The sequence below is a fragment of the Pinus tabuliformis genome, chromosome 8 (assembly GCF_031772625.1).
Source record: "Pinus tabuliformis cultivar Carrire ecotype Pingquan chromosome 8, CPIR1, whole genome shotgun sequence".
NCBI classification, from domain to species: Eukaryota; Viridiplantae; Streptophyta; class Pinopsida; order Pinales; family Pinaceae; genus Pinus; species Pinus tabuliformis.
In genome coordinates, this window is record NC_142294.1 from 1,726,704,445 (window position 1) to 1,726,728,022 (window position 23,578).

A 23,578-nucleotide genomic window follows, 5' to 3' on the forward strand; every position below is an offset into this window, starting at 1 on the left:
GCAACACTCTACGAAACATTAAATTTTCTACTTGTTCTTGTTGAAGCATGGTCACATTTTCACCAATAACAGAAGCTTAATTAGCTAGCATAAATTTTGTTTTAGCTTCACTTCTGCTCCCTGAACCTTTTCCTTTCTGGCACTCATATTTTTTATGCCCTTCAACTCCACAATGGTAAAAAGTAATTACATACTTTCCCTTTCCTCTTTAAAGACATTGTCTGCTTCTTCAAGAACTATTTCCACCTCTACCACCTTAACCACTAGTGGATTCTTCTTCCTTTTCAGTCACTCTTGCAATCCCTACCTTACCTTTGCCTCTAAAACCTCTTCCTTTGCCTTTTGGTTGTGTTTTCTATTCAACTTTTTCTCCATTTTCAAGGAAATGTGATAGGATTCATCAAAAATATAGATCAAAGTTATAGTCTAAAAAAACTCCTCATTGTACTCTCAAAAGGAGGTCGCCTTTTGTCTTAGATTTTGGACTTTTCTATACAAATTTTGTTGGTAATCAATAGGAAAAAATTTATCCTTGATCTCCATGACCATATCCTTCCAAGTCTTGATATTCTATAGCTGATTATCTACTCCATATTTCTACAACATATCCCATCATAGTGAAACATGGCCTTTCAACTTTGTCATGGAAAATTTCACCCTATGTGGATCCTGGACATTTTCATACTCAAAGTGTCTTTTGAGTTCCCCAATCCAATCAATGAGCACATCAGCTCTCAAATTTCCCTCATAACATGAAAATTAAACTCTTGCATTTCCTCTATTTCTCATATATGAAATTAGCCTCATTGTTGGTTCTCTCTCCTCAGCCTCCTTTTCTTCATCGATTTCTTATTCGATCTATGAATCTACTTCTGCGTCTTCATTTCTTCTATGTTGCAACTCTTTTATTATTTGTATTAACTCTTCTAGCTATTGATTTCCTGCACCTCCTCGTCTTGTTCCTCTTCTCCACGGTCACACCTTTACAAGTTGTAAATGTCTCACCAACATCCACAAACCTCAACCCAGTTTCTGTGACCCAACTTGTACTTTGAGCACTCTTGTTGCGTAACCATTAAAGAAGGTTTCCTCGTACCTTGTTACATGAAGCAAATCCAAGGTGCAAATCTCAAAACAAATCCTACTCTAATACCACTCGATGCAACCTAGGTTGAGTAGATTTAACAACATCTACAGAATCTGGATCATTGTTACGAAGCACACATCCTATGACATTTGAATTTTCTTATTAAATTAATTAATTCAAGGACTAAATAACAAAGCACAAACAAAGAGTAATTCAATTATGCTCACGAGAACCAACCAAAAAATTAAATACTTTTATTTTATCAAAGTGTGTTGTTACAGAAAAGAATACAGAACTGAGAGTGGAGTCCTCAGAGTACTTCGAATTCCCATGTTTTTACATAGCAATAGCATGCACAACAACCAAACACCCTCGCCAACTCATACATCAGCCAATCACACTGTCTAAACATTGTGCAACAGACAAACCAACGCCAACATCACAAGAGCCAGGAGCCCGAACAAACCAATAGCAAAAGAAAAAAGAAAAAATACCATTTTCTTATGTGTTCATCCAATTTATCCTCATGTTGTTGACCTCTTCATATTCCACTGAAAAAAAAATCGCTTCCCCTCGCTGCTGACTACTTCACCTTTCATAACTGAGTCAATCTGCTTCCTCTCAGTGTGCATTCAAACAAAATTTGTAACCTTTGTCTCAATATCATAGAGCATCCAATAGTGGTTATCTTGTAGCAACACAACTAAATAATTGTTGTATTTGGATGTGTCAGCGATTATATGCAACAGGAGTATCACCACGCAATCCTAAGAGTGTTAAGCACTTCAAAAGTAGTCGCCACTTCAATAAAATGTAGCTACATGGGTAGCATCAACTAACAGTTGGGTGTATCATCAACTACATAATAGGTGTATCAAAGGGAAACTATCCAAATAAGTGTAGGGATAGTTGAATATAAGAGATTAATTTTCTAAGGAGTAGACAAGTCTACAAGAATCTCACCTTAGCACAACATAATCACAGGGGAAGGTTAGTTGCAAGGGGAGTATTCAAACTTTTCTCCATTGATATCAAAGGGGGGTAATGAGAAAACATTAGCATACTAGGATTCTTTATGGTTGTTGATAAAAATATATTCAGGGGGGAGAATGTAATTGGATTCTTAGAAGAAAATGGGCGAGAGTGAGAAAAACAACAAAATTGGAGTGTAGGAAATTAATAGCATAACTAATGTGGCCAAAGCGCCATCAATGGCCTAAAATGTTTGGTATCTATATTTGGTGGTGTTTCCATCAATGCCAAAGGGGGAGATTATTGAGAAAATTTATGTAGTTTGGAGTAGCCTACCATTAACATGAAATTTGCACACTCAACTATGTAATTCTAGTTTTGACTAAAAAAAAGCATGCATACTATATTGGTGTCTACTCCAGTTAGAATAGCCTAGTTAGAGTACTGAGCCTTGAGTTAATATAGGTTAAAAGTTCAGCAATTAAGAGAAGAAGTGTCTTCCTCCAAGTATGTTTTTCTCTTTTTATTAAATAAACATGTAACCACAATGAATGAAAAAGATATAAAAATCAACCTTAATGATATTGTGATGTAGGCATCCAATAAATCAATATGGTATATTGATCTCCATTTTTCTTAAATAAACATGTAGCTACAAGGTGATGTGTAAGATGGGCTGGTTTTGGGGTTCCTTATTCTCCCATACATAACTAATTAGAGGGATTAGATAATTTTATTTTTTATGTGCAAGGAAAAAGTCTAAATGTCAGCAATCCTCAACTACAATTTAATGTGTATATTTATTTATTCAAAAATCATATTTAAATTTAATTTATAAACATATAAGAGCTTTATATATATATATATATATATAGAGAGAGAGAGAGAGAGAGAGTATGTAACTACATATATTATTAATCAACACAATAGATGCATCTTAATTCTACATCTACCAACTAGTGCCTAGATCACATTATCACATTAATAAATACATGTAATTCATCAAATTATAAGTATTTTATTGACCTAGCTAACATCTACAAATATACAAGCATCGTTAGATGTCATAATACTATGTGATATCATTGAATGTTTGTTTATAAGGTATAACTATGGAGCCAACTTCATAGAGGTACAAACTGAAGTTTGATATAATGACATTAAAACAATTCAACGAACATTTAAAAAAAAATTATGATTAAAACTAATTTGCAAAAAAATAAATTGAAACTTTATCAACTATTAACAAATTTCCAACCTAATTACTTTTGAAATATTTTGGGAAACTCTAAGTAAAACGAAATGTGAATTAACTTGTAAATTTAAAAATAAACCAATTTAGCAATGATCATTTAAATATAATCTAGGACGTTTTGGATTATAAACAGAGGCACGGGGCAAGAACAATTGGTGCCATGCCAACTAGATTAGGTAACTAGGAGAAATGTGAGTGCAACATTGCTCTTCTCTCCTCTTTTCGTTGAGCAGGAGAAACATAAAGAGGCTTACGGAGGACACCTTTCTTATTCATTTCTGCCAAAGCTCGGGATGCTTCATCAGAAGATGGGAATGGGACTTCTCTCATTACGTTGCATGAAGTGATTGTGGGGTAAAAGGAAAATGGGAATGAGATTTGCATGAAAATCCCTGGTTGCCTTGCATGAAGTGATTGTGGCATAAAAGGAAAAAGGTTCTCTCAATGTGTTATCATCAATGCTATCATGCAAATGTTTTAAATAAAGATTTGCAGATTTCTTGAGTGCTTTTCCAAGGCATCATTTATTGCCATCAATTTAAACTCTGGCTGCATCATCTGCGTTTTCTTCAATTGCCCAATGGATTAAGCAATTGAGAGAAATGAGACTGTAGCTTTGCTCTTCTCTCCTCCTTTGGCTGAGCCAAAGAAACATAAAGAGGCTTGCCTATGACAACTTTCTTATTCATCACAGGATGAAAATGAGACAAATCCAAAACCTTTACTGTATCCATGAAAATCCCTCATTACCGTGCATGAAGTGATTGTGCCATAAATAGAAAAATAGTTCTCTCAACTTGTTATCATCAATACTATCATCCAAATGTTTTAAATAAAGATTTGTTCTGGATTGCCCCCTTAATTCAGATTTTTTCAGTACTTTTCCAATGTACAATTCCTTGCCATCAATTTTCTTGCCATTTAAACTCTCAAAGCACTTTGCTGCATTGTGTGCATTGTCAAAATTGACAAATCCAAAACACTTTGACTTTCCAGCTTCATCCCTCATCACTGCTACACTGTTAATTGTTCCATACCTTCCAAAGTAATTCCTCATATCCTCATCATTCATGGAGTCTGGTAAATTATTAACAAACACATTTTTAAACTTGGCTTCTCCATTTGTTTGTTGTGACTCTGAGCCTGACTTCTTTTTCATGAATTTTAATTCTTCTCGCTCTTCCTTTTTCATAAAAGGGCCAACATAAACAGGTCTGTCATTTATCAACGCACCATTCATACATTTTATTGCGTTTTGTGCTGCTTCGTCTTGCTCAAAATGCACAAATCCATAACCTTTGGATTGCCCTGATGCATCATCTATTGCGATCTTAGAAGAGAGAATGGGTCCGAACACACAGAATTTGTGATAGAGGGTTTTATTGTCTACTGCTTTGTGAAGATTCTTAATAAATATGTTTGCGGATCCACACTGGCGGATGCTGGGGTCACGCTGTGAGTACATTATTCGAATAGGCTTTCCATTAAGGGGTGTAAAATTCAAGCTACGTAAAGCCTCGCTGGCATTTCCAGCAGTGCTGTAATTGACATAGCCGTATCCGAGTGAAGTCTTGGTCATGGCATCTCTGCAGATGCGAACACTGACCACGGGGCCAACCCGTTGGAAGAGTTCCTGAATTTGGAGTCTGATGCAGGAGCATCAAGGCCAATTTTCATTTTAATGATGTAAATAAAGCGGGTGTGACATTTTTATTATTTTATTAATTAAATTGTTAGATAGATTATATAAGTGGGGATTTTGTAAATATTCTTTTAATAATTAAAAGGATATGAGAGAAATAGATTAGGAGGCAAATTTGGGATTAGGAATACTATGTATGGGACTTTGTTGAGTCCACACCTAAAATATAGATTTAGTTGAGGATTGGGTGGAGAGACTTTTGGAGTAAATTAAATGTATTATTTGTGTAGAAATATGAGTGGTTTTTGTGAGGAAAAAGAGACTGGAAGAATCGCAGAGAGAGTGTGAGTGTGAGTAGTGAGAGGGTTTTCTCTTGGGAGCCTTCGACGATTGTAAAGGGCCACAGATCTTGAAAATCTGGCCATGCACTAAGAGGTTTTGAAATTGTTTACATTTGGTTTTATTAATGAAGAATTTTGGTTTTATTAATGATTTTATATATAAAAAAATCTACAACTGTGGTTTGTGTACAATCGAGGGACAGATCTGGCAATTCGATCTGGTTGATCTGTGTAATTAATGGAATAGATGTGGCCTGTGTTAATTGTATGCAGCTTAATGCGTTGACAATTGCCTGAAGTGGTTCGAACTGTGGTTTTTATTTAAAATTGTTAAAATATCTGTGTTATGACAAATTGTACGTGTTACATTTTGTGAGTGAAATCTCTTCCCACAGAGAACAGCTTAGAATAGACTGCGCGGATTATTAGGGACAACACCGAATTATGGAAATTGTTGATTCCTAAAATCTCGCATCAAAGTTCTGGATATTGTCAATTGTCAGTTGTAATATCAATATGGCGATTCCAACTGCAGTTGAGAACACAACAGATCTGTGGTAACAGATGAGATTGGATATTCACTAGTTTTGCGATTAGCAATTCCGGCAATTTTGCATTGGAGCATAGAAAACGCCAAATTATTGTGGCATATCGAGTTAAATGGTTGATTCGATATTGGACAACTAGATCTGGTGACTACCCATAGTGTTATGTTTTGGAAATATCCATTTGGGAAAATCGATGATTGACACCATATCAAAGTAGATTGAAGGGAGTGTATATCGAGTTTGTGTGATATTGCATTGGAATAGTTGAAAACATAAACTTGGGCGCATACTGTATCTCCAGGTGTGAATAAATTTAGTTGGCAGAACCAGACCTGTGGTAGCGATATATATAATATATATTGATTAACAGTGTTCAACATTGTTTTGAAGGTTTTATGTCAGATCTGCGTTTTTCTAACTAAGAGATTAGAAATCTTCCCGGATTATTAAAAGTCTTGATTCTAATTCATATAAAGGGGCTTTATGAGAGCATGATTGGGTGTTATATGAACTGTGTGCTAACTTCATGGAATTGGGCTATTGGGTTTTCTCAAAGTTGAGATTCATGTGGTGTGACAGCGTGCTGTGCAGAGGCGATGTGGATGCGTTGAAATGCCGAAGAAAGGTGTTTTACAGTTGCGAATTGGAGTGGTTGTATACGTTGTGTCAATTCAGACATAAATGGTGAATGATTCAAACCATATGTTGAAAGGCTTCCGCATGTAAATGGTAGTGTGTGGAATTCGCCAAACATTGAGATTTTGATTTGGGCAGATGCTGAGATTGCATTTTTTATATGCATGAAGACTGAGATTCTGGGTTGGCGGAGTTACCCGCTATCAAAATTTTAACAATTGATAGAAGAAGTGTCTTCCTCCAAGTATGTTTTTATCTTTTTATTAAATAAACACGTAACCACAATGAATGACAAAAATATAAACATCAACCTGAAAGATATTGTGATGTATGCATCCAATAACTCAATCTAGTATATTGATCTCCATGTTTCTTAAATAAACATGTAGCTACAAGGTGATGTGTAAGATGGGTTGGTTTTGGGGTTACTTATTCCCCCATACATAACTGATTAGAGGGATTAGATCATTTTATTTTTTTTATGTGCAAGGAAAAAGTCTAAATGTGTGTATTTATTAATTCAAAAATCAAATTTAAATGAATGGAGGTCTTCAAAATGCATTCTCGGTGTGTATGTGTGCACATGTGTGAGAGAGAGAAACTATAGAAAAAATGATAGTACTTGGAATATGACATGTTGAAAAAAAGGTATATATTGTTAATTTTTTGTAATTTTCATAAATATTTTAGAAATTAATACTTTTCCTTTTGTAATGATTAGCTAAATAAGGAAATCACTAATATATAAAGATATTATATTTGAGATCTATTTTACCATATAAATTAAAATATTAATCATGCATATTCATAAACATGATATTTTATGACTTCATATTTAAATTTAATCTATAAACATATACGATATTGTACAGATGAAGGAAAGAAACAGAGAACAGCAAGACAAGAAATCGAATGCTCAACTGAAATTTTGGATCGGATTGTTTTATTTAACAATGAGTTTCACACTGCATTTCATTTCATGGGAAAATGCCTGTTTTATAGTTACATAACTAATTAACCGTTACAGATCTATTCGTTACAATGAACTGTCTATACCTAAATTTCCTAAACCGACTAAATCATTGTCAAAACTAACAAACTCCACCTTGACAACAATTTTCCCATTTATCATCTTTCCTGCAAGCCAAGAGAAGCTAAACACCATCGCAGCTTCTCTACTGTAACTGGCTTTGTGAATATGTCTGCACAATTTTCTCATGTATGGAGCTTTTTAAGAGCTACTTTTCCGCCATCGATCACATGTCTCAGAAAATGATACCTTACATCAATGTGCTTGGTTCTGCTATGATAGGCAGGGTTTGTAGCCAAGTGAATAGCGCTTTGACTGTCACAAAGTACATTCACTTTCGCTTGTGTCCTTCCAATCTCATCGAGCAAACCCTTTAACCAGATTGCTTGTTTACTGGCATCTGAAGCAGCTATATATTCAGCTTCGGTAGTGGACAACGCAACTGTTTCTTGAAGCTTTGGCATCCAACTAATTGCTCCACCTGCAAGAGTAAAGACATAACCTGTAGTAGATCTTCTTTTGTCCAAATCACCTGCATAGTTAGCATCTACATATCCGCAAACTGATCCTTCACTACCATTAAAGACGATGCAATGGTCACTTGTGCCTCTTAGATATCGAAGCACCCATTTCACTGCTTGCCAATGTTCTTTACCTGGATTTGCCATGAACCTGCTGACAACTCCAACTGCATGTGAAATGTCAGGTCTTGTAGATACCATCGCATACATTAAGTTGCCTACCGCATTTGCATATGGTACATGAGACATATACTGCTTTTCTTCATCAGCTCTAGGACTCAAAACCGAAGAAAGCTTAAAATGGGAAGCTAGGGGAACATTAACAGGTTTCACATTATTCATAGAGAACTTTTCAAGTACCTTCTCCACATACTTCTGTTGTGATAACCAAAGCTTACCATTTTTCCTGTCTCTGTGTATCTCCATGCCCAAGATATGTTTTGCTGCTCCAAGATCCTTCATATCCAATGCCCTAGAGAGTTGAGCCTTTAACCTGTTGATCTCTTCCATGCTTTTGCTTGCAATAAGCATATCATCAACATACAAAGCTAAGATAATGAATATGCCATTGAAACTTTTGAAGTACACACAATGATCATACTCACTTCTTATAAAGTTCTGGCTCACCATGAAGGAATCAAACTTCTTGTACCATTGTCTGGGAGACTGCCTCAGACCATACAATGATTTCCTGAGCTTGCAAACTAATCTTCTGCTGCGACCTCGTACAAAACCTTCTGGTTGTTCCATATATATCTCTTCGTTCAAATCACCATGTAGAAAAGTTGTTTTAACATCTAACTGTTCTAACTCAAGATTAAGCAACGCAGTTAGTGCCAACACAGTACGTATAGAAACAAGTTTTACAACTGGAGAAAAAATCTCATGAAAGTCTATACCTTCAACCTGAGAATACCCTTTTGCTACCAGTCTCGCCTTATATCTTTCGATACTACCATCAACTTTCCGTTTCAGCTTGAAGACCCATTTACATCCAACAACACTTCTCCCTTCAGGAAGCTCTACAAGATCCCAGGTATTGTTCTTGGCTAAGGAGTCCATTTCTTCTTCCATAGCCTTTTTCCATTTCTCGCTATTTGTATCATCTATCGCTTCCTGATAACAAGACGGTTCCCCATCTTCAGTAACCAAAGAAAAAGATGAAGCAGAATCTTCATACCTTTTGGGAGTTTTCCTTTCCCTTGTAGACCTTCTCAGAGTGACTGGTTGCTGAACTGGTTCAGAAACTTGCACTGGTTCAGAAGCTTCAACGGCTTCCTTTGTGTCTTCAACACCTTGTTCTCCAGAAGTCTCTCCTTCCTTTCAACTGTCACTGAAAGATCTAGCCTCCAACTGAACTCGTTGACTCGGCGATACCTGTTCCTGTTCAATTTTTTCAACATTTGATTTTAACAAAGAGGATTCATCAAATGTTACATCTCTACTAATGACTATCTTCCGCAATGTAGGATCACACAACCTATATCCTTTCACTGCATAGTCATACCCAACAAAGACATAACATTTCGACTTTGGATCTAATTTTGAACGTTGATTTTTCGGAATAAGAGAATAAGCATCACAGCCAAATATCCTCAAATGAGAATAGTCACAAGACTGACCTGTCCAAACTTCTTCAGGAATTTTACAATCAATCGCTACTGAAGGTGATCTGTTAACTAAATAACAATTAGTAGATACTGCTTCTGCCCACAACTCCTTTTGCAAGTTAGGATTGCTGATCATGCTTCTGGCTCTTTCCATAAGAGTCTGATTCATACGCTCAGCAACATTTTGCTGAGGAGTATAAACAGCAGTTTTGTGTCTAACAATGCCCTCATCCTTACAGTATTGTTCAAACTCAACAGAAGTGAACTCACCACCATTGTCAGTTCTTAGACATTTAATAGATTTTCCTGTTATTTTCTCTACCATTACTTTAAATTGTTTAAAGACATTGAATACATCAGCTTTCCTTTTTAGCATATAGACCCAAACTCTACGAGAGTAATCATCTATGAACGTTAAAAAATACAATGCACCTCCATATGACATAACAAGGGAAGGCCCCCACAGATCAGAATGAATGTGGTCTAAAACATCTTTACTATTATGATTGCCAACTTTAAATCTCTGTTTACATTGTTTTCCATACACACAATGTTTACAGAAATCTAAATTCAAGGATTTCAGACCGGGAAGAGATTTACGTTTCATCAGTATGTGAAGACCTTTCTCGCTCATATGACCCAAACGCTGATGCCACAGACGAGTACCTGCTTCTTCCTTTTCTGACGCAACCGCTGCTTCACCGACCTGAGTACTTCCTTTTAACCTTTAAAGATTCTCAACCTTTTCTGCCTTCATAACCATAAGAGCACCTTTGAAGACTTTCAAGACGCCATCCTGACCTATAAACTTATAACCATCTGAATCCAACACTCCCAAAGAGATTAAATTTTTCTTCAAATCAGGTACATGTCTAACACTAGTTAATGTCCTAACTGTGTTATCATACATCTTAATCCTGATATCTCCCATCCCAACAGCCTGACATGACATATTGTTACCCATAAACACAGAACTACCGTTTACATTTTCATACGAAGTAAACCAATTTCTATGTGGGCATATATGATGCGAAGCACCAGAGTCTAACAGCCAACTATCAAAACTCTGAGAGACATTACATTCAGGTGAAGTTTCATCTATCATACACAATTCTTCAGCAGATAAAACTTCGTCTACCATACCTGAATCAACCTGATTCGCTTCGTTCTTCAGGTTTTCGGATTCCTTCCGTTTCCAACAGTCCTTCTTCAAGTGTCCAACTTTACCGCAGTTCCAACATTTTGCCTTACACTTCTTGCCCTTCGATTTCGACCTGGAAGACCCCCTTGGTTTGTCTCCTCTTTCCTTTGAGCGTCCTCTAGCGACCATGGCTTCTGATGCAGTTGTATCAGTGTTGGATTTCCTTCGTACTTCTTCAGACAGAAGAGCTCCCACGACTGATTCAAACTTCAAAGAATCAGCAGAGCTGAAGCTGATTGAGGTTACGAAGTGATCCCATGATTCAGGCAGAGAACACAACAAGGTTATGGCTTTATCTTCTTCCTGTATTTTGACTTCCATATTTGTTAATTGACAAATTAGTGTATTAAAAACATTCAAATGTTCTGCAACGCTTGAACCTTCTTTCATTCGAAGACTGTATAACTGTCGTTTCAGATAAATTATGTTGGTTAATGATTTTGTCATATAAAGGTTTTCAAGTTTTTCCCACAAACCTGACGCCGTAGTCTCTTCAACGATGTTGAAGAGAACTTCATCCGCTAGACATAACCGGATGGTACTGAGAGCTCGGGCATCCAAGTCCTCCCAGTCTGAAGTAGTCATGGTTGTAGGTTTCTTAGTAACTCCATATAATGCCTTGTGCAACCCTTGTTGCACAAGCAGATCCTTAACCTTCAGTTTCCAAAGAGCAAAATTGCTCTTTCCGGTGAATTTCTCCACCTCGAATCTTGCATTCGACATCTTGGCCATTTTTTCCTCCTTCCTAGGGTTTCAGTCTTTCCCAAAAAAAACTTCCCCAAATCAAACAGAAAAAAACCAATTTCAAATCCTTTGTTTCACCAATTTCAAATCCTTTATTTCCTTTCACCCTTTAAATTTCTGCGAATTTCTGGGAAAAATAATTCTTGCTTTCCTCCAAAATTAAAAAATTTCTGAGTTTTTTTTCTTGGAAAAATAATTCTTGTTTCCTCCAAATTCAAATTTCTGAATTTCTGGAAAAATAATTCTTGCTTTCTATGATTTGCTATCCTCCAAATGCAAATTTCTGAGAAAAAAAAAATTCTCAATAAAGGAAAAAAAATCTACCCGGTTCCACACGCCAGGCTGCAAGCAGGCTCCTCCTTATGATGTCACCGCGGAGAAGGAAAAACAACAATCTGCTGCTGTCACACGCTGAAGAAAAAAAAAACAGCAATCTGTTTCCTCTGACTCTTCACGCAAGGTTTCAAGGACAACACCAGCACTGGAACGGCAGCCAAATCTTCAATCCTCCACGTAGCACGAGACAGCGTTCTGGTTTCCAACGCAGACAGATTCTCTCAGCGTTCTGGTCTCAACAGAATCGCCACGGTCACACACGGACAACTCCTCAGCCTTTTCTTCAACTCACAGACGCTTCTAATCACACGCAACCCAGGCACCGATTGGTCTCAACAGAATCGCCATGATTCAACTCACAGACGCTTCTGATCATGCTCAGGCAGATTCACGCCAGGCAGATTCTCTCAGTTACACCTCGGTTTTGATACCACTTATTGTACAGATGAAGGAAAGAAACAGAGAACAGCAAGACAAGAAATCGAATGCTCAACTGAAATTTTGGATCAGACTGTTTTATTTAACAATGAGTTTCACACTGCATTTCATTTCATGGAAAAATGCCTGTTTTATAGTTACATAACTAATTAACCGTTACAGATCTATTCGTTACAATGAACTGTCTATACCTAAATTTCCTAAACCGACTAAATCATTGTCAAAACTAACATACAAGCTTAATACTTACAACAAAATTCTTTTCTATATATATATATATATATATATATATATAGCATTAAAATATTAGATTGTGTATGTAACTACATATATTACCATGATTTTAATCTATATATAGAGATGTGAAAATTATCTATAATAAAAATAATATTATTAATAAACACAATAGATGCATTTTAAGTGTGCATCTACCAAGTACCTAGATCACATTATCACATTAATAAATACATGTTATTCATCAAATTATAAATATTTTATTGACCTAACTAACATCTATAAATATACAAGCATCCATAGAAATCATAACACTGTGCGATATCATTGAATGTTCGTTTATAAGGTATGACTATGGAGCCAACTTCATAGAGGTACAAAGTGAAGTTTGATATAATGACATTTTAAGAGTTCAACAAATATTTAAAAAAATAATTTATGATTAAAACTAGTTTGCAAAAAAATAAATGAAAACTTTATCAAGTATCAACAAATTTCCAGCATAATTACTTTTAAAATATTTTGGGTAATTCTGAGTAAAATGAACATGGAAACATAATCTCAAAAACTTTACGTAACTTTCATAACTATAAAGTGTCAATGTTATGTGAATTAACTTACTATATGTTTATATTTTTTTTGGAATTGAATAGTGATGTATAATATAATCGAAATTGTATTAATGCCAAGGATAGAAAACTACATGTGGGCGTGCAAAGGGTCCAAAAGAGTGAATGATGATGGTTTAGCTATAAATTGGAATTCGTTACGTAAAAGTAAAATCCAATGATAATAAAATATTAAGGAATTTAAGCAAGCTAGGCAGATTGGTTCTTCAACTTGTCCTGACGATGAACCACACTGGTTGGTTCGAAACGCGTCGACAAAAGATTGGTTATGTGATTTTGCCGAAGATTATCTAAACAATAAAATATTGTTAGGAAAATTGTTTTATTCAATAATTTTATTATAGATTGTAACTTCTAGTATGTCGTGAAAAAACCAAACAGAAATTATGTATGGAAATATCATAGTTTAAAGGAAAGTGGGAATGAGACTTGCATGAAAAACCCTGGTTGCCTTGCATGAAGTGATTGTGGCATAAAAGGAAGAAGGTTCTCTCAACGTGTTATCATCAATGCTATAAATGTTTTAAATAAAGATTTGCAGATTTTTTGAGTGCTTTTCAAAACATCATTCATTACCATCAATTTAAACTCTCACTGCATCATCCTTTCTAAATTATATATTTAAAAATAATAATCCTTTTTAAATTATATATTTAAAAAATAAAAACATTTTTTTTCCTTTCTTCACACTTTTCCTCAAAACATATGTAAAATAGTTATATCTGAACCATTTGCAAGAACAAACCTACAATATAGCATATAAATATAAGAAAAAAATTACGAGACAGTTATTTATGAGTCATTTGCATAAACAAGATTACACTATAACATATAAATATAAGAAAAAAATACACATAATAAATAAAATATGATGACAATTATTTTGATGATACAATTAATTTTATTTTTAAAACGCACGAGAGATTCCTCCCAGTGTGTGAAAGTAAAAGTAACAGAGATAAATTTCATTTCCCGGGAAAACCTGTACGAATGGTAGAGGGCCGCCGTTTCAAACTAGGTAATACCGGAGACCAAAGTAGGAATCCCAAAGAAGGCGAAGGCTGTAATGTAATGTAAGAGGGTTAGGGCTATATATAACAGAGGATTTTCAATGCAAATGTTTTAAATAAAGATTTGTAGGAATCCCAAAGAAGGCGAAGGCTGTAATGTAATGTAAGAGGGTTACGGCTATATATAACAGAGGATTTTCAATGCAAATGTTTTAAATAAAGATTTGCAGATTTTTTGAGTGCTTTTCCAAGGCATCTTTCATTGCCATCAATTTAAACTCTCGCTGCATCATCTGCATTTTCTTCAATTGCCCAATGGATTAAGCAATTGATAGAAATGAGACTGTAGCTTTGCTCTTCTCTCCTCCTTTGGCTGAGCCAAAGAAACATAAAGAGGCTTGCCTATGACAACTTTCTTATTCATTTTCGCCAAAGCTTGAGATGCTTCATCACCGGATGAGAATGAGACAAATCCAAAACCTTTACTGTATCCATGAAAATCCCTCATTACCTTGCATGAAGTGATTGTGCCATAAATAGAAAACAGTTCTCTCAACTTGTTATCATCAATATATCATCCAAATGTTTTAAATAAAGATTTGTTCCAGATTGCCCCCTTAATTCAGATTTTTTTAGTGTTTTTCCAACGTAACATTCCCTGCCATCAATTTTCTTGCCATTTAAACTCTCAACGCACTTTGCTGCATCGTGTGCATTCTCAAAATTGACAAATCCAAAACACATTGACTTTCCAGCTTCATCCCTCATAACTGCCACACTGGTAATTGTTCCATACTTACCAAAGTAATTCCTCATATCCTCATCATTCATGGAGTCTGGTAAATTATTAACAAACACATTTTTAAACTTGGCTTCTCCATTTGTTTGTTGTGCCTCTGACTCCAGCTGTAGCTCCTTTTTCATGAATTTTGTTTGTTGTGGCTCTGGCTTAAGCAATTGAGAGAAATGAGACTGTAGCTTTGTTCTTCTCTCCTCAATTGAGAGAAATGAGACTGTAGCTTTGTTCTTCTCTCCTCTTTTGGCTGAGCCAAAGAAACGTAAAGAGGCTTGCCTATGACAATTTTCTTATTCATTTCTGCCAAAGCTCGAGATGCTTCATCACGGGATGAGAATGAGACAAATCCGAAACTTTTACTGTATCCATGAAAATCCCTCATTACCTTGCATGAAGTGATTGTGCCATAAATAGAAAACAGTTCTCTCAACTTGTTATCATCAATACTATCATCCAAATGTTTTAAATAAAGATTTGTTCCAGATTGCCCCCTTAATTCAGATTTTTTCAGTGCTTTTCCAACGTACAATTCCTTGCTAAACTCTCAACGCACTTTGCTGCATTGTGTGCATTGTCAAAATTGACAAATCCAAAACACTTTGACTTTCCAGCTTCATCCTTTATCACTGCTACACTGTTAATTGTTCCATACCTTCCAAAGTAATTCCTCATATCCTCATCATTCATGGAGTCTGGTAAATTATTAACAAACACATTTTTAAACTTGGCTTCTCCATTTGTTTGTTGTGACTCTGAGTCTGAGTCTGACTCTGGCTTTTTCATGAATTTTGTTTGTTGTGCCTCTGGCTTCTTCTTTTTCATGAATTTTAATTCTTCTCGCTGTTCCTGTTCCTTTTTCATAAAAGGGCCAACATAAACAGGTCTGTCGTTTATCAACGCACCATTCATAAACAGGTCTGTCTGAGATTTGGGCCCTGCTGATTCATTATTAATAACTTGTGATACTGATTCATTCTCGCTGCCATTATTAATAACTTGCATATTGTGGCTGCCATTATTAGTACCTGCAGCGTGTTCTTCTTGGGATTGGACCTTAACAGCGGCAGCAACTGCCATTGATGCGTATTTGCTTTTATTTCTGCTTTCTTGGAATTGGACCTTAACAACAGCAACAACTGCCATTGATGCGTCTTTGCTTTTATTTCTGCTTTCTCTTGAACCACAGCTTCCAAACACCCTTCGATCAAAATAAAAATCCAGACCAGACCCACCTTAAAGATATCGAAATAAAAATCCAGACCCACCAATTGACCAATTGAATTCAATTTGAGTGGTGATATACTTGTTTAAATGTGGTGGAGTGGAGTGGATTTATATATATATATAGATGCGCCGGGCCGATCTTTCCAACTGTTATCATGCGTCGGCGCTGTATTATCCTTGAATTGAGAGGCCTTTCCATTTGAATTTGAATTGGAAATGGAAGATTGAATGGAAAAAGCGTGAAAATTTGAGCGTTAGAGTAATAGTAGTTGGAAACCTTAAAATTTAAAGAAGAGAAATTACACAAAAATAAAATATAATTAATAATATAAATTATATTAATTAAATAATATAAATATATTTTGTAATAATTAATTAGATAAATATATTTTGTAATAGATAAAATACATATTTTAATAAAATACAATAGAGTGTTTATGAATAATAAATTTTTATTAAAAAAAATTAAAATTACTATCAACTTCAATTAAAGAATTTTTCAGTTTATAGGTATGTCTATTTTGAAACAAGGTTTTTACAATTTTAATTTAATTATTAATAATTATGAGGTGGATAATAAGGATTTAACCTTTATAGAATATTCTTGGTAGAGTTAATTATGTTTTTTTTGCCCTTTTAATTAATCTTATTAATTAAAAAAGATGCAATGTCACCTAGTGTCATATGAAATGGATTATGGTTTTTTTTGGGCATGAAATGAGTTATGGTTTTTTTGGGCATGTTCATGAGGATCTTAACAAAAAGCTAGTAATATGCTTAAACGAATTAAATGGTGATACCATGAAATGTAAACACCAAATGTACGTGGAATTTCATCAATTGGTAAATATATTGTGATCAAAGTAACCACTACATGCATTGATTATGAACATAACACTTTGAGAAGTCATTTAATGCTCATTCACGTGATATGAGTATGTAGCCATTTTCATAATGGTACAAATTGACCTTTAATATAGTTACATTTTAAGAGCTCACAACACATCTTTAACCATTAATTAATGATTGAACAATCAATGGAGTTAATTCTTATCATCCAGCTCATGCATAATGAACAAATTCAATCATCACTTCATTCTTTAAGGTTAGCATAGTCATGGAATGCACTAACATCATGGTCAAATATGAACACTACATGTAACCCAAGCATAACATATGTAATGGTCACCTCCATTCGTTTTATTTTGGTGCAATCCTCACTATGGTTTCCCATGGGTGATCTCTATCCATCTCATTTAGGTTCAATCTACAATACAGCTCCCTACCACTCGACAATAAACTCAAAATGTAATCTCCCTTCTTCACAATCACTACTACCGTTACTTTCATTTTATGCTTCTTCTTGTGATTCATATTTAATCATCATTTCCTTCATCACTTGACTGCATGCTTCCATATCTATCAATCGATGAATAATACATTGATTGTTTTTTCCTTTTCCATTGACATTTGTGCTTGGATTGAAAACAATTGTGTCCTTTTCCATTGTGTGTAGGACACTTATGGTGGTGGGCTTATTCACTTCGTTGGGTCTTGACAAATACAAGGTCATTTTAACTTTATGGGTGAACTTGTGAACATAGACTCTTTCAGAGTCCACTTTATTTCTATGAATATATTTTTGTAGGTGGATTTTAAGTGGGCCAATCTATGGGTGATTTTACAAGTGCCAACACCCTTCATCGTTTTCAAAGTTGATGTCTAATAAATGTTTGCAATTGGCTTGACAAATTATTTGGATGTTGAAATGTTATTTCTAATGCATGCAAGGGTTGTCAAGTTGAGCGATACTTTCACTGCTAACAAAGCTAGTAAAAGAAGTTGCGGGATAGATCACATTGAATTTGTAGTACTAGTGTGATCTCTTGTTGGAAAGTTGTGTGATCAATGAAGTGATCTGGTGTAAACATTGTAGAAACAATCCTTTACAAAATCACAAATTCATATGGAATAAATTGGATTAGTGAGGGCTTTGAAATTGAGTGTAAGAATGATGCTTATATATTAGTCATTGTGAACTAGTGTGAATTGATGCAATATGTGATGAAATTGTGTCAAAATTCTCATCGACTTCTTAATTTATACCATGGAAATGACTAGTAATTATTGTATTGTAGGTAGAAATGAAGAAAGCATGGAATTGATGAGTATTATGTCACACATGCCTTATCCCCTGAATTAATAAGAGTCTACATCCTTAAAGGGATCACTAAAAATTTCAAACATCAATCTATGTCATTGAAAAATTTAGATAAATCAAGCCCCCTAAAGAAATTTAACCAAGTAATTGTCTTTTTATCACATCACAGGTAGACACAAATATTGCATTCCTACATTACATGTATCAATGAAAATTAAAGGATCTTATTTTTAATGGAAGGAAAGAAAAAGGGCCGGGGGGAGATGGTGGCATCTAATAGCACTATAGATAGAAATCAATGAATTTTACATATTTAGTTGCAAAATAAGCCTTTAATTAGGAATACCATCTAGAAAAACAACTTGAATGTTAGCTGGTAGAACATAGGGACTCATTTGCTCATGTAGATGAAGTCCTTATCAAATCAAAATATGACAAGTAAAAAAAGCCCTTGTAATATCACTTTCTCTTCTTGCAATTTTTCCTTATTCTTACTGATTATGCATGCAAAAGGGGATCTATAAATGAACCTTTTTTATTGAACTGAGACTACCCAAGTCTTTTGTCAAAGAATGTTGAGATTTTCGGCAATTATTGTCATTGATGTCAAGTATAAGTCATTAATGTCAAGTGTCATGTTCAGGGGGAGCTTGGCATGTTTGTTATCATTGATGTGTTTATGAGTGTTTCTTCCTAGCTCGAAGTCAAGGATGAAGGTAATATCTTTGATTCCATTTTATTCTTCAATTCCTTAGCTCTAATGAGAAAACTAAGTGTTTAGTTGTATATTCTTATACAATAACTTTCCAACAACATATGGCAATTTATCTAACTCCCCGGCAATGAAAAGAGAACTAAGGTTGAAGGTTGGCAGTTCAAGTGGGGTTCTAGTTGATCATGATTCTAGGATGGGTCCCCCATTGGACCAACACCAAATTTGAAAAGGTTGTAATGCAAAGTTAAGGAGATGTGACCAATAAGGCTTCTAGTTACAACCCTTGGTCACAAGGTGCTTCACCTAAGAATCCAAGTGCTTATCGTACCATCAGGTCTGATGATGTGCACACATCAACAACAAGTTGTGAGTGACAAGCAACGAGCCAACATCATATGGAAAGGAGACGATGTCTCCCAATGAGATGATGACACATGGTAGTTACATGAACACGATGACATGTGTTGGTGACATGTACAAGATGACATGTGGCACCCTATGGACATTCTAATAAAATTCTAAACTCCCAAATTGCCAAATATTCGGATGGTGCAAGATATAGAACCATGACCATTGGAATATTGACCACTTCCCATATTATTTCTAAATACAATATCCAGATATTTTATTGTGGTAAATTTTTTTTACATCTCCTAACTCTCCAGTTCCAAGATAGGTAGATGGATCAACTAGCCCTTGTGCTCAAAATCTGGATTCATTCTTTTGTAAATACCCCTGAATTTCTCAAAGACTTTGAATGTCCAAATATTCAATATGCTTTTCTATTTAATCCAGATCCATTCAAAATTAAAATTTGTAAATTGACAAATTGTTGGACTCCGGATCACCGATTCCCGAATGACTTTCAATTTGTCATTATGTTATTTTTGGGTTCATTTGTTAGTTCTCGGTCATTTTATCCAAGGGATAAGTGCACCAAAAATCTTTGCAAAGCCAGTCCTTGGTGTGAGTCCTGCGAGTGCCACGTTTAATCTTCAACATCCAATCAGAACTTTCCATGTGTAATATTTTACTACATCAACTTTATCATGTCACCACCACATCATCTCCCATGTCATATTTCTACCACATTTCATACCACGACATTGTCATGTGTGGCTCAAAAAGTTTCACTTAGTCACCTAAAGGGGCCAAATCCACTTGCAACGTGCCATGTCCGCAGGGTGTCATGTGTCATCCTTTGACGTCACCACCATGTGTAATAATCTAATTGGGCCACATAATCTCCTTGCAATTTCTTGTGGGCTTACCACTCGCCACGGGGGCTTCACAAGGGAAGAAATACCATACCACGTGCTATCATATTAGGGGATATACATTGAGGAAAAAATGACATAATTTATTGAGCATATAATAGGAGGTAATTGGTTTTTATATTGGTAGGTATAAAAAATGGAGCTCAAAGTTATTGAAAAAATATAAAGGGGTATAAAAAATGTTAATGAAAAAATGGACACCTACAATATCAAGTGTAAGTAGATGCTTTTCAAATTGGGAAGGTGTATTAGGTTGATATTGGCAGGGGATAAAATAATGTGATTTTTAGAGGCATTTTCCACTATGTAGTCAAATTAAGGGTATTTCTTTCTATGCCACGAATGCATGTGTTATGTCAAAGGTTCATTGAGTGAAGCCCCCATGTTACACATTGCCCATTACTTATGTTTCCACATTGTTAGGCCGAGGGATCAGATGAGCACTTAGGTGCATAGGCCAAGCACCCTACGGCTAGGGGTTGTGACTGTAAGCCTTGCTGGACATTGCTTGCTACCTCCATGCTTCCACATTTTCATCTTTGGTGTTGGTCTGGAAAATGTGAGACCAATACAAGAATCATCATCAGCTAGAACCTTGCTTGAACTACCAAAATTCAACCTTAGTTTTCTTTTTATTCATGGTGAGTTAGATCGAGTTCCATATACCATTGGAAAGGTCTCCGAGAGGAATACCCAATAAAATAATTATTTTCCTTAGTGGAGCTAATGGCACCACCACTTGGAAACACTCCAAACATTTGTTTTTAAGAGCTAATGGTTGATCGCTCCCAAACTTTCTCACTCTCCATCTTCAATATCTTTGTTCACATTTTATCTCATGTCCAATGTTTTATTACTCTCCCCCATTAACGTCAATGGAAAAGGTGGATCAGGTACTCCCCCTCTTACCATTATCCCCTTAAAAATATATAATAGGTTGTTGATATTAATTTTCCATTGGTAGACTTCCCTGAATTTGGTTCTTCTTGAGTCATTATATCAATGTTTGTACATATTTAGATGTTTTCCCTCTTTTCTTGTGAAGAAATGCAATGAAGAGAAGAGTGATACATCACTCCAAAATTCTACCTTAAATACTCAAAAGGTTATCAGGAAAGATGTTTGGTGAAGATAACAACAACTTTTTCCTTGCTCGAGACATATTCTAACTTCGTGATCTATCAGCCACTTGTTTTTTAAGAAAATGGTGCTTTATGGGGACATGCTTGGTTTTTAAATGAAGAATAGGATTTTTTGGATATGCTAATTACACTTGTGTCATCATAGATGATTGGAATGGATTTATCATAAGTAACTTTCATATCATGTATATTTTGTTTCAACCACAAAATCTGACTACAACTAGTTGTAGCTACTATATATTCAACTTCAATAAAAGAAATGAATATAGATAATTGTTTTTTTCTCAACAAATATACTAAGTGATTCCATCATTTATCTTACTAATTATTGCATGGATCTATTGCATCTTTCAACCAAACCACTTGGAGTCTCAGTTCTTCAGAGCCCACATATATTTGTGTGAACTAGTTGTAGTGGCCTACTTGATGAATTTCCTTTGGGTTTGAAGAGCACTCCGATTTTCTTTCCAATTTGACATTATTTACATATTGTGTTACTTGGCTTGGAAATTTCTTACAAGTCCCATACAACTCCATTTTTGTTGAACTTCACAATATAGTCAAAATTTAGGTGTCATAGTTTGTTGTTTTACCCTGTCATCCCAGCTCCTAGTCCTATGGGGTAAATAATGAATTTTGGTGTTGAAGGTTGTAATCTAAGTCGAAAATATCTGATGTATTGTAATTTACAATGCTCATAAGGTCTTAGATCTATATTTTTATAGAATAGAGTCACATCATATGGTTTCATGCAATTCAATTTAAGCTCCAAAGAGGTCAGGAATCAAGCTATATTTGGGTCATCCGAACAAGATTTCTTGTAAGAAAAAAACATAAAATCATAAATCTTGAGAGTTGGCCTTGCCATATCTAATCGATCCAATAAAATATAAATTGGAAAAAGAGATTGGCATTTTTTGGGGGAAAGTAATCTTCTATCATCTATGAAGTTTGGGAAAAGGGTTGTATGTCGTATTTTATGTCATGAAGGAACAAAGTAAAGGAGTGAAATGAAGTCTAGATTAGAGACGTGTAATTGTAGAAGATTGTTAGAGAATGTTTGTGAAGCCTAGTAGAGGACCTAGAAGAGGAATCAAATCATAAAATAGGGTAAATGTAAAATGGCCTTGCAAGTTGATTCATCCAATTTTTTCCACTCTAAAATCATTGAGATAAATGACAAATAATATGATGATCTGATACAAATCATGCCTCCCCATTTTTGAAGGCTTTTGATCCTCAAAATCCATACTGAATTAGGTGAGGAAATTCTTTCTCTACCTTCTTCTTGCAGTACTATTTAGATTTTCTTGGTATTTTTCCTTTCAACTCAATCTACCAAAGGTCATGTTACCCCTATCTTCTAATTATATACCTCTTCTATAAAATTGTATGCTTTGTCAACTCTGTTGGGGCATCTGGAGCTAAGTCCTCTATGGAAGGTAACACATGCTCCTCTTCTTATTCCAAAATGGAAGGCTCATAGAGTTTGAGACTTTCCACATTCACTACTGATTAAATGTTCATGTATCAAGGTAGGTTGAGTTTGTAGGAATTATCTCCCACCTTTTCCAATATCTCAAAAGGTGCATACCACAAAACCTTGATCTTCTTACCATGAGGACCCTATAGTCTTTCCTTTTTCAACTGCAACTATATTTTGTCTCCTACTCTAAATAAATTCTTTGTTCTATGCTCATAATTCATGGTACTATATTTTTATTTTGACTTCTTCAATGTCTTATGTACTTGCAAATGGATTTATCTAATCTTCTCAATATTTTTTTCTACTCATAATGCATCCCCTATGAGATCCTCCCTCAGTCCTCATTTTTGTCCATGTGTAACATCCAAAGCTGAAGGTTGTAAATCTTTAAAGCAAGTTTCAAAATGGTACCTACTAATATAAGTGTGTACTGCTCTTATATAAGTGTGTTGTATATATATTAGGTTTTCATCCCAAATGTTTGGATGTGTTTGGTTGTATTTTTTTAAGCTGGAATGAGAAAAGATATTAAACAAAATGTGT

General features: G+C 35.0%; 1 pseudogene; it reads right to left on the reverse strand.

Moving 5' to 3' along the window:
* Positions 1-3,494: 3,494 nt before the first annotated feature.
* Positions 3,495-15,412, reverse strand: LOC149242989 (polyadenylate-binding protein 8-like; annotated as a pseudogene).
* Between the last annotated feature and the right edge of the window lie 8,166 nt (positions 15,413-23,578).